General features: G+C 39.7%; 1 protein-coding gene across 1 annotated transcript in view; it reads right to left on the bottom strand.

The window, feature by feature from the left end:
- Window positions 1-6,565: 6,565 nt before the first annotated feature.
- LOC131877993 (cuticle protein 19-like) overlaps window positions 6,566-15,011 on the bottom strand; it is an 11,180-nt gene continuing 2,734 nt past the window's right edge. The window contains exon 3 of the mRNA XM_059223871.1: window positions 6,566-6,669. The gene's annotated coding sequence lies outside the window, so the exon portion shown is untranslated. The remainder of the gene's footprint in view (window positions 6,670-15,011) is intronic.

Below are 15,011 nucleotides of genomic sequence, written 5' to 3'. Positions count from 1 at the left end.
GCTGATCATCGAGGAATCCAGCTCTAGTCATTTGAGACTACCTGTCTCCTCGGTCCCACGACAATCAAATCCATACTTTGAACGTACCCTCCTGACTTTATGTCCAACAGGACGAAGGTCCCCGTTAATAAAAGCCCCATGGATTATGGGGGATCAGAGGTGATGTATGTAACATGTAACATCTGCTCAACTGTTTTGTCATATATATTCCCGAGATATAAATACTTCCTGCCGGGTGTCCTAAGTTCTGATGGATATTGTTTTTTTTGCGGGGGGGGGGGGGGCAGGGTTCACGGGCTTTCCTAACCGCTACAAGGAATGTAATCCCCAGAACTATAAAAATGAAAGGTTATAATTCGTAATACCTTTCAAACTTTATGTAATATTTGGTCTATATAAATTGGTGATTCAATTTCTCCTCGTTTAAACCATCCCAGGGACTTTCTCAGATTACTTTCTTGCTGGCAAGGGAGCAAGTGCTCTTATTCAACGGGAAGCAACGTGCCATAGATTAAGTTGACAATAATCAGAAAATCCTCGAAGAAAAGTGGCCTTATTTAGTCAAGATATTATTGAAGTTGGGAAAAGTGCAAGAAAAGTTGATTAAATGTGAAAAATATTAAAGCTTTGGCCAAAATGTTGAGAAAATGCAAAAAAAGAAAAAAATCCCAATTTTAACCATGAAATAACCTAAAACCGAGGATTTTGGGAAATTGAAGGGGTTTGGAAATATTCAAGGGAAATTTAGGTGAAATTCAGACGGATGGAGAGAAACTTGGGCTACCCTGACTCTGTCTGTAAAAGATTAGTTTTTGAACCTCAAGCTTTTATTAGGAGGAACTGTTGAACCCATACAATAGTGCCATACTGCAAATGATCTAATTTTTGCCTAAAGGCGATTGGTAACCCTGCCAATGTTTGCCACCAAAACTATGTTCGAAAATGTAATTAAATCCAGTCTTGATGTCAGAACCAAAAGTAAGGGCGTGTCGAGACCGGCATGAGGCCGAGGGAAGTGGGTCACCTTTTGGTGTCCACCCCCGTTCAAGCAAGAAAGGCGAATCCCTTTACAACAGACAAGATCGAAGATCTGGGATTCCAGGGGTCAGTCTTTAGAGGGTCAAAAGTCAGAGGGCTACAATGTCCATTAGATTGAAATTGGATCATTCGTGGTATGGTGTTACGTAAGTTTTTCAAGCCCTTTGATGAAAATTTGCAACTCAATATCATCAAGCAATTCTTTGAGAGCGGGGTAAAGAGTTTAAGAAGACGCAAAGAGTGGCCCTTAATTTCTTCCACACAGTGCAGTACATTTATTCCATTTGATGGCTTTTTACATACTATTTTCCCCGAAAACACGAAGAATGGAAACAATTGTATTCATCTCGTTTTTGTTATGTCTCATTTTTTTTAATCAATTCCTTTACCTTGATCACCTCTCCCTAAGAATGCACGTGTTGATTGGCAGTGATAGGTGACTGAAGGTGTGTTGCACTTTGTCTCTGAACCAAAACGTATTGTTTTTGCAGCCAATTGCCTTAGATTTTCAAGACTTCTATGGAATTAGTTTTAGAGTCCACTCATCTATGTACTTTGTCCTGGATCATGAATTCAGGATGCCTTCAAGAAATGTTTTTCACTTGGAAGTCATAAATATGAGCACGGACGTCTACATAGAGATGTGGACTGCGAACAGAATCAAAAATCGGCCGTTATCTGAATGATGGGTGTCCCAACTGAGGATATTCCCGTTTCGTCGTCACAACCAAAATTAGATATGAACTCACCCTCGAGAATGACCGCAGTTTCGCCCATTTAAGTTGGTAAAGCAGCAACATGTGCTGTATTTAATACAGAAAAGCAGCTTGAACTCGAGTTTCCTGGCATCGAACAAGATTAGCTAATTGGAAAGCGGGTGCTCTACCAATACGGTACTCCAGCAAGCCTTTGGCAGGAAGCTCATTCACAATGTATATTTCTAGGAGTTCGTGAATTAAGTCTATATTGAAATTCAATTTTTTGTGGATGTAAAGACAAGATAATATTTCTGAGCCAAAGAGGAAGAAGATGGTGGAAAGCATGAGTCAAGCAGGTTGACATCAGAAAATACCATATTAATTGAATAACCATGAATATAAAAAAAATCAACTGTTTATCATCACCTACTTATTTTGCCTGATGTTCATAACGTAAAAAATACTTTGATCAAAATCACACGCTACTTTTCGGACTCCAAGTGAAGACGACTTTCCCTAGAGGGGCGAGGACTCAAGCCTTCAACTTTAGGACCAATAGTCATAAAATATAATCACGAATTTATCAGTCTTTTGTTGGCATTATTGTCAAAAATTTGGATAAGTACTGTCAAGATTTGTTGTCATTACAAGTAGCATAAGATATTGAACGATATTTTGCCTATCTTTACCTTTCTCTCATACAAACTTTTTTTATTACTGTTGTTTCTTTCAAAGCGCTAAATGACGTTACATGATGAAGAAATGTGCATGAAAGATCGAATTCATCTCTGCAGCCATCCAGAATTAAATAAAAGCAGTACAAATCCTCAAATCCTCAAAGCAATTGAAAATAACTTATCCGATTTAGATCTTCAGTTAAAACACAAACGACTTCAAATTAACTTCATTATGTGAACGGTGTTGCAAACCAGAGGTGCGTACGCACTACGCAAAGCATGTATGAACATACATTGAATTGAAGGCATGTCAAAGACATCAAAGCCTCTCGCACATATCGACGGGGGTAAGAAAAGTTGAAGCAACAGGCATGCCTTATTTCTTTGAAGAGCAACACCCCAATCTATAAAAGGATCGAAAAAAGAGAGAGGCATCAGTTCAACTCGATCCCACATCCAATTCAAAATGAAGGTGAGTCAAAAAACCTTAGGTTTTAAAAAACCCTCAATTCGTGTAAATCTCTTTTGCAGTCCTTCATCCGCGCCGCTGTCATCGCTGTTGCCGCCGCAGCTCCCGCTGCCGACCAGCCCGAGCCCGCTTACAAGCCTACCCCGGCTCCTTACAAGCCTGCTCCTTACAAGCCGCCCCTTACAAGCCCGCCTCCTACAAGGAGCCTTCTTATGATGAGCGCCAGGTATCAATACAATACGCCGTGGCTGATGAATATCCGGTGTGAACTTCAACCAGAACGAGGGCCGTGACGGTTACTCCCCAACGGCGAGTACCGTTGTGGCTTCTTCCCGACGGCCGCACCCAAATCGTGACCTACAACACCGCTGATGCCTACTCCGGCAACGTGGCTGATGTGCGATATGAGGGCGAGCCCCAATACCCCAAGTACGAGCCCAAGCAATCCTACAAGCCCGCTCCCAAGTACAAACCCGCCCCCACCTACAAGCCCGCTCCCTCTTATGAGGCCTAAGTGCAGTGCTATTACGATTCGGTGACTTTATTTATCAAAATGTTATTTATTTCCTATTTACGGAACAATACATCATTTTGATTGCGAAATTGTGGGCTCGCAGCCATATCTTGATTAGATGTCTTTTGCTTTGATCTAGAGTTTTGCAACGATTTGAAGCTTTTAGAGTGCATACGCGACTTTATTCTGAGTAGTCATTTAAGACAACCGCAACTGAATTTGAATTCCAGATGTAATTTGCGTCATGTTTTTCTTGAAGACTAACATGGAAATACTTTCTTTAGCAATAATCAGTGAAAGGGCTCTCCAAAGATTCTGTTTTAGCAATAAATCTTTGTGCCATTAGCGAATATCAAGACAAGGAACGTTGCCCATGTCAAGTTGATTCACCGGGCCAATAACACTTCCGAAAGGATCTCCCGATATTAATTGCAAGAGGCATTGTACAATACAATGAATTTACATTTTTTTGCATTAATTAGAATGATACTTGTCTCATGGTTAAAATTGCGAATAAATATTGGAAGTCGAAATTGTTTTCAAATTTGTCAAAACTGACCTCAATTGCATCTAGGCACAAATCAAGTTACATTACAGTTATCCTAACACTGTTTTTCCTTAATGAGTCACTTACTGCAGCTAAGTGGTTTAAGAGACACCTTGCGCGAATAAGGCAAGCAATGATTAAGCGCTCATACTCAACAGCTTGTAATATACGGAATTGATGCTCTTGCGGTGGATGACCATTTATGGACTCTCGCGACCCAACTAAGGAAAAATTAGACCTAAGCTGGATTCTTGGATACGGTCCTCTCCTCTCCTCTCTTCTCATCCGTCTCACCACGGTGGTCAAAATGCCTTATCAAGTATTGAGAGAAATACGCAAATCCACCTTAACAGTCTTCTACCTCGCAAAAACCATAACAACCTTATTGACTTTATTGATTTATTGAATTATGGCTCAAATTTCACGCTCATATGGAGAATAGCTACCAAGATTTGTTTGGATACTTCTGATAGACTTCAAAAAGGCTTTTGAACCACTGTGGCAGTCGTCGCCATTTTGAGACGAGAGGGGTAAGCCGATCATCGAGGAATCCAGCTCTAGTCATTTGAGACTACCTGTCTCCTCGGTCCCACGACAATCAAATCCATACTTTGAACGTACCCTCCTGACTTTATGTCCAACAGGACGAAGGTCCCCGTTAATAAAAGCCCCTTGGAGTATGGGGGATCAGAGGTGATGTATGTAACATCTGTTCAACTGTTTTGTCATATATATTCCCCGAGATACAAATACTTCCTGCCGGGTGTCCTGAGTTCTGATGGATATTGTTTTTTTTGGGGGGGGAGGGGGGAGGGTTCACGGGCTTTCCTAACCGCTACAAGGAATGTAATCCCCAGAACTATAAAAATGAAAGGTTATAATTCGTCTATTTATTACCTTTCAAACTTTATGTAATATTTGGTCTACCAACTATAAATTGGTGATTCAATTTCTCCTCGTTTAAACCATCCCAGGACTTTCTCAGATTACTTTCTTGCTGGCAAGGGAGCAAGTGCTCTTATTCAACGGGAAGCAACGTGCCATAAATTGAGTTAACAATAATCAGAAAAACCTCGAAGAAAAGTGGCCTTATTTAGCCAAAATATTATTGAAGTTGGGAAAAATGCAAGAAAAGTTGAGTAAATGTGAAAAATATTAAAGCTTTGCCCAAAATGTTGAGAAAATGCAAAATAAAGAAAAAAATTCCCAAATTTTAACCATGACATTGAACCTCAAGCTTTTATTAGGAGGAACTGTTGAACCCATACAATAGTGCCATACTGCAAATGATCTAATTTTTGCCTAAAGGCGATAGGTAACCCTGCCAATGTTTGCCACCAAAACTATGTTCGAAAATGTAATTAAATCCAGTCTTAATGTCAGAACCAAAAGTAAGGGCCTGTCGAAGACCGGCATGAGGCCGAGGGAAGTGGGTCACCTTTTGGTGTCCACCCCCGTTCAAGCAAGAAAGGCGAATCCCTTTACAACAGACAAGATCGAAGGCGAAGATCTAGGATTCCAAGGGTCAGTCTTTAGAGGGTCAAAAGTCAGAAGGCTACCAATGTCCATTAGATTGAAATTGGATCATTCGTGGTATGGTGTTAAGTAAGTTTTTCAAGCCCTTTGATGAAAATTTGCCACTCAATATCATCAAGCAATTCTTTGAGAGCGGGGGAAAGAGTTTAAGAAGGCGCAAAGAGTGGCCCTTAATTTCTTTCCACCCTGTGTAGTACATTTATTACATTTGATGGCTTTTACACACTATTTTTCCCCGAAAACACGAAGGATGGAAACAATTGCATTCATCTCTTTTTTGTTAAGTCTCATTTTTTTTTCTATCAATTCCTTTACCTTGATCACCTCTCCCTAAGAATGCACGTGTTGATTGGCAGTGACAGGTAACTGAAGGTGTGTTGCACTTTGTCTCTGAACCAAAACGTATTTTTTGCATCCAATTGCCTTAGATTTTCAGGCTTCAATGGAATTAGTATTAGAGTCCACTCATCTATGTACTTTGTCCTGGATCATGAATTCAGGATGCCTCAAGAAATGTTTTTCACTTGGAAGTCATAAATATGAGCACGGACGTCTAGAGATGTGGACTGCGAACAGAAGCAAAAAATTCTTATCTCCTAAACCGTTCCCTTATTCCAAATGACCACTTCATAGCTACAAAATCTTGTTGATTGGGTAAACTGGTCCAGATTTGAGCCCAAAACTATGCTTAGGGAACTCAGGAGATATATCTAAAGTTGTGTAGAAAACACTACATACAATTTGAATTTTTGGCCTGTCAATGTTTTTGACAATGACAACAAAACTTTGAAATAAAATAAAAAATAAATAAGATAAAAATGACCTGCTTTTAACTGAAAATATCTACACTCCTTTTTTATTACTTTAATTCGAACAGTGGCTCGGAGAGGCTTTGACCAAAAGCAAGCCGATTTGGTGGGCAGCTCGTTTTGTTTTGTTTGTTACGAAGTCAGATGGCAGCTCTCTCGCTCGGCCCGTTATCTGAATGATGGGTGTCCCAAAACGTTACAACAGTTGCTGACTCTACATAAAAGCTAAAGTCTTTTAATGAAGATATGGCTACGCCCACAATTTCGCAATCAAAATGATGTATTGTTCCGTAAATAGGAAATAAATAACATTTTGATAAATAAAGTCACCGAATCGTAATAGCACTGCACTTAGGCCTCATAAGAGGGAGCGGGCTTGTAGGTGGGGCGGGTTTGTACTTGGGAGCGGCTTGTAGGATTGCTTGGGCTCGTACTTGGGTATTGGGGCTCGCCCTCATATCGCACATCAGCCACGTTGCCGGAGTAGGCATCAGCGGTGTTGTAGGTCACGATTTGGGTGCGGCCGTCGGGAAGAACCACACGGTACTCGCCGTTGGTGGAGTAACCATCACGGCCCTCGTTCTGGTTGAAGTTCACACCGGAGTATTCATCAGCCACGGCGTACTGGTATTGGTACTTTGGGGCTCATCATAAGAAGGCTCCTTGTAGGAGGCGGGCTTGTAAGGGGCGGGCTTGTAAGGAGCAGGCTTGTAAGGAGCAGGCTGTAAGGCGCTAGGCTTGTAGCGGCTCGGGCTGGTCGGCAGCGGGAGCTGCGGCGGCAACAGCGATGACAGCGGCGGCGATGAAGGACTGCAAAAGAGATTTACACCTGAATTGAGGGTGTTTTTTAAAACCTTAAGGTTTTTTGACTCACCTTCATTTTGAATTGGATGTGGGATCGAGTTGAACTGATGCCCCTGTTTTTTTTCTTCAAGTCTTATATAGATTGACGGGTGTTGCTCCTCAAAGAAATGAAGGCATGCTTGTTGCTTCAACTTTTCTTACCCCTGGTCATTCTTGTGCGTAGGAATGACGTCTTTGACATGCCTTCAATTCATGCGTACGTACAAGTATTGCGTAGTGCGTACACCTGGTTGCTTTAAGCTCCGGCGAGGTCTTTCGGAAATGTTATAACTCGTTTTCAAACGTTATGAGACTTATCTAAAACTGTAAATGTTGTATCAGAATTTTGTTGCCTCATGGTTTTCTTCAACTTTAGATGTCTTTGTTCTTTTTTTTTAGAATCCCAAAATATGTTAGTGAACCCAAATGGTATGCCTAGCAGTAATCTATGTATTTCCTGGTTTTAAAGAAAGTTCTAAGCCAAATTTTAGGATCCATATCTCTGTCCCTTTTTTCTTCAACAAGACAGACTCAATCAAAGTCTAACGAATTCAAAGGAAATGCACTCTCGACAAAACTCAAGAATGCCTTGCGTCTGAAAGTAAATAACGAATGAACGAACAGATTGATAAATGAATTTGGCACGATTTTCACGAAGGACACGGAAATTAAACCTCAAGATTGCCTGATTAATTCACCACGTCTATAGAATCTTTGGTAGTCGCTTCTTTTCGGCGATTCATCAAGCAGTTCGTTGCACTAGTGCATTAGCCATACGTGTATTCTATTTCTTTGCGGAAACGAGAGCAAAGTCTACAACTTAATGGAAGCCCAATTAGATTCGACCATATCTAGCTCAATATTGGTACATTGGGGCAAGTCATTCCTAAAGTAAATGCGCTTGCACCCTTTTGAATCAATTATTGATTAAGATTAGGTAATCCCAGAAATTTTATATGCTTTTCTTGTCGATATGTCGCGTGCCGTGTGTAAAGAGTATCGTGGTTTTGAAAGTGTTATGCTCTCATGCTCTTGTGGTCAATGCATTTACGATGGGATCTTGCTTAGAACTTTGGTCGTCGAGTCTACATACATATCGTTGGAGGCAACTTGTGCATTGTGGATGAGAGAAAGAACTCCTTCCTCCTTCTATTTTAGTTCATCCACACCAGGGTCACCGAGTGGTCAGAGGCATGGCTCGTGGCTTTCCAGGAAATGAAACAGTTTGGTCAAACGGAAATCTGACGATGTGACTTGGTTTGGCTGAGAGATCATCTGTGTATGAAGTGTGGGAACGCCAAGATAACAATTGCACTGTAATGTACGTAGGAGTGTCCAATGAGCCCTCTGGAAAACAGCAATGTTCTTACACTAAATTTATAGGTTTGCTTTACCGCTATTACGTGCAATGATTATACGTGCTTGTTGTTAATGGCATGTAAACCAATAAAAATATCTGATAGTATAAGATATTCCTTAATAGCTAGATAAAGTAAATATCGTTAGTTAAAGCTTCAAATGTACGTTAGCAATACACTTTGCGTTAATGGCAAAAGTGCAATTAACTAAATTATCAAGGTGAAAAATGATAACTATGTGCATTTCTTCAATTTCAATCGTAAATATGTTATCAGCAAACATAGTGAAACTTTTTTTCTCTTATTCTAAACACAGAAATGAAAAAATCTTGGGCATTCCTTGAAGATTTGATCTCAGCATTTTGCGGCCAATTTTGATGTAAAATCCAACTTTTGTAGTGTCAAATCCAACCGACTGAAAGATGTGTTAAGTTGGATAAATCTTTTTTCTTACAATTTCGGCATTTCGGTGTCCAACAGCAGTTTTACAATTTTCAACAAAATATCATTTAAAATCCGAAGTTTTGGGCAGAAAAATTGTCGGATTTTCGTTATTCTTGACATTTTTCAATTGCTGGCTTCGCAGGTGGTGCCTTTTATTTATTTTTTGTTATTCTGTTCTCCTCTGTTTTGCATGTTCTACTTACTATTGTTTTTTTTAATTGAGGGAGAAAAGGACCAAGATAAAACGTGGCACAGAGCATATCTGATTTCGTTTTTTTTTTGTTCACCATTTGTTAAAATATCAATTGTAAAGTTTATCACTTGTTTTTGTATATATTTTTGTGTTTTAACATTTTCTTCCCACACGTTCTGAATCCATTGAAATACCAGACAGAGTTGAAATTAGAACTATGTTTTAAAAAAGTAAACCTTTTTATTTTTATAGCAAGCAAGTCGTTAATGGAAGTCTGTCAGCAAACTGTAGGTCAATGCTTGGTGCACCATCTTACGGTACCAATATTCAAATACATTGGATATGTCTAATTATTGCATCGCTGTAAATAGTGTTGCTATATTCAAACCCCTTTATTTTTCTTGATCAAGAAGCATCATGGTACAATACTCAATTGGTTACTGTAATTATCTCATGTATTCGAGTTTTATATCTTTATCCCTAACCCATTTTACCAATTAGATACGTACCATATAATTATTCTTGACGGTTTTGTGTCCAAACATAGTGTCAAGTGACAAATCTCTTAATGGGATATTAAATAATATTAAGATGGAAGACCGAAATATTGGATTTCAAGAAGTCCAGCCTATACCTTTTATCTCCAAAGAGATTTAAAAGATATTTCTTTGATTGAGTATACGAAAAGATAACATCCATTGGAATCTTTTTATTTCCTGGTACGCTGACCAAAAACAATTGACTTTGAAAGCATGGCAAAAAGCCATCATCTTAACAACTACTCAGGTGGCTCATCAAAAGCTAACACCTGTGATTAGATGAATTATCAATGCGATCAAGTCACTTGAGACGCACACAGAGATGGCGACCTCAATGAAGATTCTGATCACGACGAATGAGAAGTTCCAACAACGATTTGTATTGCACGCATCACACTTCCTGAAATCGAGACTAGCTAACTCTCCTCGAATAAGCAACATTGATAGGTGTGAGGAATAAAATGATTAATGTGTATGTGAATCCGATCAAGATTGATACGGTTGCAAAATCGATGACAGAGTTGCCAAAACGACTCTCAGTAATGCTAAATGGTAGCTACTAATACGTATGGATATCTAAAATCACCTAGTTGGGTGCAATACATAAATGATGAAAGATTCTTTTCAAAGATCTACTCCTGTTTCAAACATTTTGTTGCTCAGTTTGAGGAAAATTGAACATTTCTTTGTGCCTTGTCCAATGAATGAGTTCTTTATAATCTTTTCTGACGATCGTATCATAGGCAATTGAAACAAGCACTATAAGAATACTTTGAGGACAAGTGAACGTTTGTTCCTTGAGAAATTCCCTTCCCTTTTTTTGTCCTCCGTGTAGAATGTTTTCAATATTCTCTCAAAACACTTTGTTGTAGAACTTTTGTATAAGATGATCAAATCAATGCAAGCACGCAATGATTTAAAATATCAACCCTTTTCCTTTCTCAATTACTTCGATTGCTCATTTTCCAACCTTAGGCTTCTGATCAACGCGATCATATTTGAACTTGCTTCTGAGCAATGATCCGAGTTTTCAATCTTAAGAACTAGACTGCGTCTAGATGTAGAGTTTGCCAATCAAAATGGTGTATTGTTTCGCAAATGAGAAATAAATAACATTTTGATAAATATAGTCAGGGATCATCGTAGCACTGCACTTAGGCCTCATAGGCGGGAGCGGCTTGTAGGCGGGGCGGGGCGTACTTGGGAGCGGCTTGTAGGATTGCTTGGGCTCGTACTTGGGGTATTGAGCCTCGCTTCATATGACACATCAGCGCATAACCGGAGTAAGCATCCTGAACGGTGTAGGTCACGATTTGGGTGCGGCCGTCGGAGAACCACACGGTACTCGCCGTTGGTGCATAACCGTCACGGGCCTCGTTCTGGTTGAAGTTGACTCGGCATACTCATCAGCCACGGCGTAGTTGATTGGTACTTGGCGGGCTCATCATAAGAAGGCTCCTTGTAAGAAGAGGCTTGTAAGGGGCGGGCTTGTAAGGAGCGGGTTGGTAAGGAGCGGGCTTGTAAGTAGCGGGAGCATAGGTGGATGGGGCGTAAGTGAGGAGCATAGGTGGGTCGGGCTGGTCAGCAATGGGAGCTGCGCAGCAACGGCGATGACAGCGGCGGCGATGAAGGACTGCAAGACAAAGCAAGAACAGTAATGAAGGATGTTTTTGTGACTTAGATATTTTTCCCATTTAACGGTGGATGGTATTTTTGTTGCCTACCTTCATTTTGAATTGGGGTGTTGGTTTGGGATTAGATCGAGTTGAACTGATGACCATCGTCTTATCTCAGACGACTTATATAGAGTCAAGAATGACTCATTCATGGGTGTTGCCTCGGAAGAAACCCCATACCCACACTTTGTTGCTCCAATTTTTACTTACACCACTTTTCTGACGCACACCACATGCCGGTCAAGCAAATAACAAGCGTGGTTACGCGTAGTCTGCTTGGGCAACTGCTTGAGCCTTTTTTGATGATTTGGGGGATTCCCAGCCGGTGATTTGAACGACACTAACATACGGAAAAGTTTACTGATTCGAAGTTTTAATTTGTATACTAAACTTACCCAGAGTTAGTCATATTTTGCTTTCTATCCTTGACGTGGTCATCGCCCAGCAAATTGTGCAATTATTGTTTCCTAAAGTATTTGGAGTACTTTTGGTTGAGATTTTTGCAAGAAGCTTTTGGAGCAGTTACTCGCAGTTCCGGCATTAGACCCAACGCAACGGACAATTTTGTATTGGATTTGTACATCACGAAGCCACCAAGTCATTCTAAATGAATCTGTATACCGTTCGTAAGAAATCCCTTGAGGTGATTGTTCAAGATCGTTTTTGCCCATGATCATTGGAGTAAGAAGTTGAAGTGGGGATTGTCCAAGCCCATCGTTCTTGATTCGCCTCCTCTCTCATTTAGGAAATGTCGTTTGCTAATCTAGCTTCCTGAAAGCCTGATTCACAATTCCACTTCATGACCTCATCGTGATCGATCTCTTGTCCACTGAATTTACATGTCATTCAACCTGTGCATGCAAATGTCCAAAGGTGAAAAGTGCGTCATTGAACGAGCCACTTATGCAAAGGGGACCATAGTCGATTCCGTAGCAACACTTCATTTGCCACGCAGAATGCAGATTTCTTAATCTCTTGAAAAGTCACAATGGCGCATAAAAAGGAGGGAGGAAAAGAATGTGCGTAGCCGTTGATGATAAGAGTTTAAGAAAATAAGCAACTTGAGGGATCCCGTCGTTGTACTCTTGCGTTCCTTGATTTGTTATTATGACTCACGAAATACTAATTATGACCCAGATGCATCTCGATCTGAGAATTCGAGGTACATACTTCATGCTTCCACATTACGAACCTTTAGCAAAATGGGCCGATACCTCCTAATCAGTATTAAGGATGGATTATTTCACTGACCGTGGATTCACTTGAATTTTTCGCAGTGCATTAAGATGAAATGTGTTATGCTTGGGTTTAGTTGAAAACAATTTGGCGAGAGACATTACAAAGGCATGTGTTTTTTCGTGTAAGTGCATCAAACTACGTTGATGTATAGGCACAGCTTTATTTGAGATGAATTTCGGACAAAAAGGCCGGCAATAAAGCGACAATATATGAGTAAAAATTCATGACTCGTTGGAGGTAGAAGGATCAAGGTGTCCAACTGAGGGATATTCCCGTTTCGTCGTCACAGCCAAAATTAGATATGAGCTCATCCTCCGGAATGACCGCAGTTTCGCCCATTTAAGTTATTAAAGCAAAACATGTGCTGTATTTAATACAGCAAAGCAGCTCGAACTCGAGTTTCCTGGCATCGCAGGATAAAATCATTTTTCTTACAATTTCGGCCATTTCGGTGTCCAACAGCAGTTTTACAATTTTCAACCAAAATATCATTTAAAATCCGAAGTTTTGGGCAGAAAAATTGTCGGATTTTCGTTATTCTTGACATTTTTCAATTGCTGGCTTCGCAGGTGGTGCCTTTTATTTATTTTTTGTTATTCTGTCTCCTCTTGTTTTGCATGTTCTACTTACTATTGTTTTTTTTAATTGAGGGAGAAAAGGACCAAGATAAAACGTGGCACAGAGCATATCTGATTTCCGTCTTTTTTTTGTTCACCATTTGGTTAAAATATCAATTGTAAAGTTTATCACTTGTTTTTGTATATATTTTTGTGTTTTAACATTTTCTTCCCACACGTTCTGAATCCATTGAAATACCAGACAGAGTTGAAATTAGAACTATGTTTTAAAAAAGGTAAACCTTTTTATTTTTATAGCCAAGAAAGTCGTTAATGGAAGTCGGTAATGTCAGCAAACTGTAGGTCAATGCTTGGTGCACCATCTTACGGTACCAATATTCAAATACATTGGATATGTCTAATTATTGCATCGCTGTAAATAGTGTTGCTATATTCAAACCCCTTTTATTTTTCTTGATCAAGGAAGCATCATTGGTACAATACTCAATTGGTTACTGTAATTATCTCATGTATTCGAGTTTTATATCTTTATCCCTAACCCATTTTACCAATTAGATACGTACCAATATAATTATTCTTGACGGTTTTGTGTCCAAACATAGTGTCAAGTGACAAATCTCTTAATGGGATATTAAATAAATATTAAGATGGAAGACCGAAATATTGGATTTCAAGAAGTCCAGCCTATACCTTTTTTCTCCAAAGAGAATTTAAAAGATATTTCTTTGATTGAGTATACGAAAAGATAACATCCATTGGAATCTTTTTATTTCCTGGTATGCTGACCAAAAACAATTGACTTTGAAAGCATGGCAAAAAGTCAATCATCTTAACAACTACTCAGGTGGCTCATCAAAAGCTAACACCTGTGATTAGATGAATTATCAATGCGATCAAGTCACTTGAGACGCACACAGAGATGGCGACCTCAATGAAGATTCTGATCACGACGAATGAGAAGTTCCAACAACGATTTGTATTGCACGCATCACACTTCCTGAAATCGAGAACTAGCTAACATCTCCTCGAATAAGCAACATTGATAGGTGTGAGGAATAAAATGATTAATGTGTATGTGAATCCGATCAAGATTGATACGGTTGCAAAATCGATGACAGAGTTGCCAAAACGACTCCTCAGCTAATGCTAAATGGTAGCTACTAATACGTATGGATATCTAAAATCACCTAGTTGGTGCAATACATAAATGATGAAAGATTCTTTTCAAAGATCTACTCCTGTTTCAAACATTTTGTTGCTCAGTTTGAGGAAAATTGAACAATTTCTTGTGCCTTGTCCAATGAATGAGTTCTTTATAATCTTTTCTGACGATCGTATCATAGGCAATTGAAACAAGCACTATAAGAATACTTTGAGGACAAGTGAACGTTTGTTCCTTGAGAAATTCCCTTCCCTTTTTTTGTCCTCCGTGTAGAATGTTTTCAATATTCTCTCAAAACACTTTGTTGTAGAACTTTTGTAAGGATGATCAAATCAATGCAAGCACGCAATGATTTAAAATATCAACCCCTTTTCCTTTCTCAATTACTTCGATTGCTCATTTTCCAACCTTAGGCTTCTGATCAACGCGATCATATTTGATCTTGCTTCTGAGCAATGATCCCGAGTTTTCAAATCTTAAGAACTAGACTGCGTCTAGATGTAGAGTTTGCCAATCAAAATGGTGTATTGTTTCGCAAATGAGAAATAAATAACATTTTGATAAATATAGTCAGGGAATCATCGTAGCACTGCACTTAGGCCTCATAGGCGGGAGCGGGCTTGTAGGCGGGGGCGGGGGCGTACTTGGGAGCGGGCTTGTAGGATTGCTTGGGCTCGTACTTGGGGTATTG

This window comes from Tigriopus californicus, chromosome 3 (assembly GCF_007210705.1).
Source record: "Tigriopus californicus strain San Diego chromosome 3, Tcal_SD_v2.1, whole genome shotgun sequence".
Taxonomy (NCBI): domain Eukaryota; kingdom Metazoa; phylum Arthropoda; class Copepoda; order Harpacticoida; family Harpacticidae; genus Tigriopus; species Tigriopus californicus.
The sequence above is the reverse complement of the archived record's forward strand: the minus strand, read 5'-3'. Positions and strand labels throughout refer to the sequence as shown.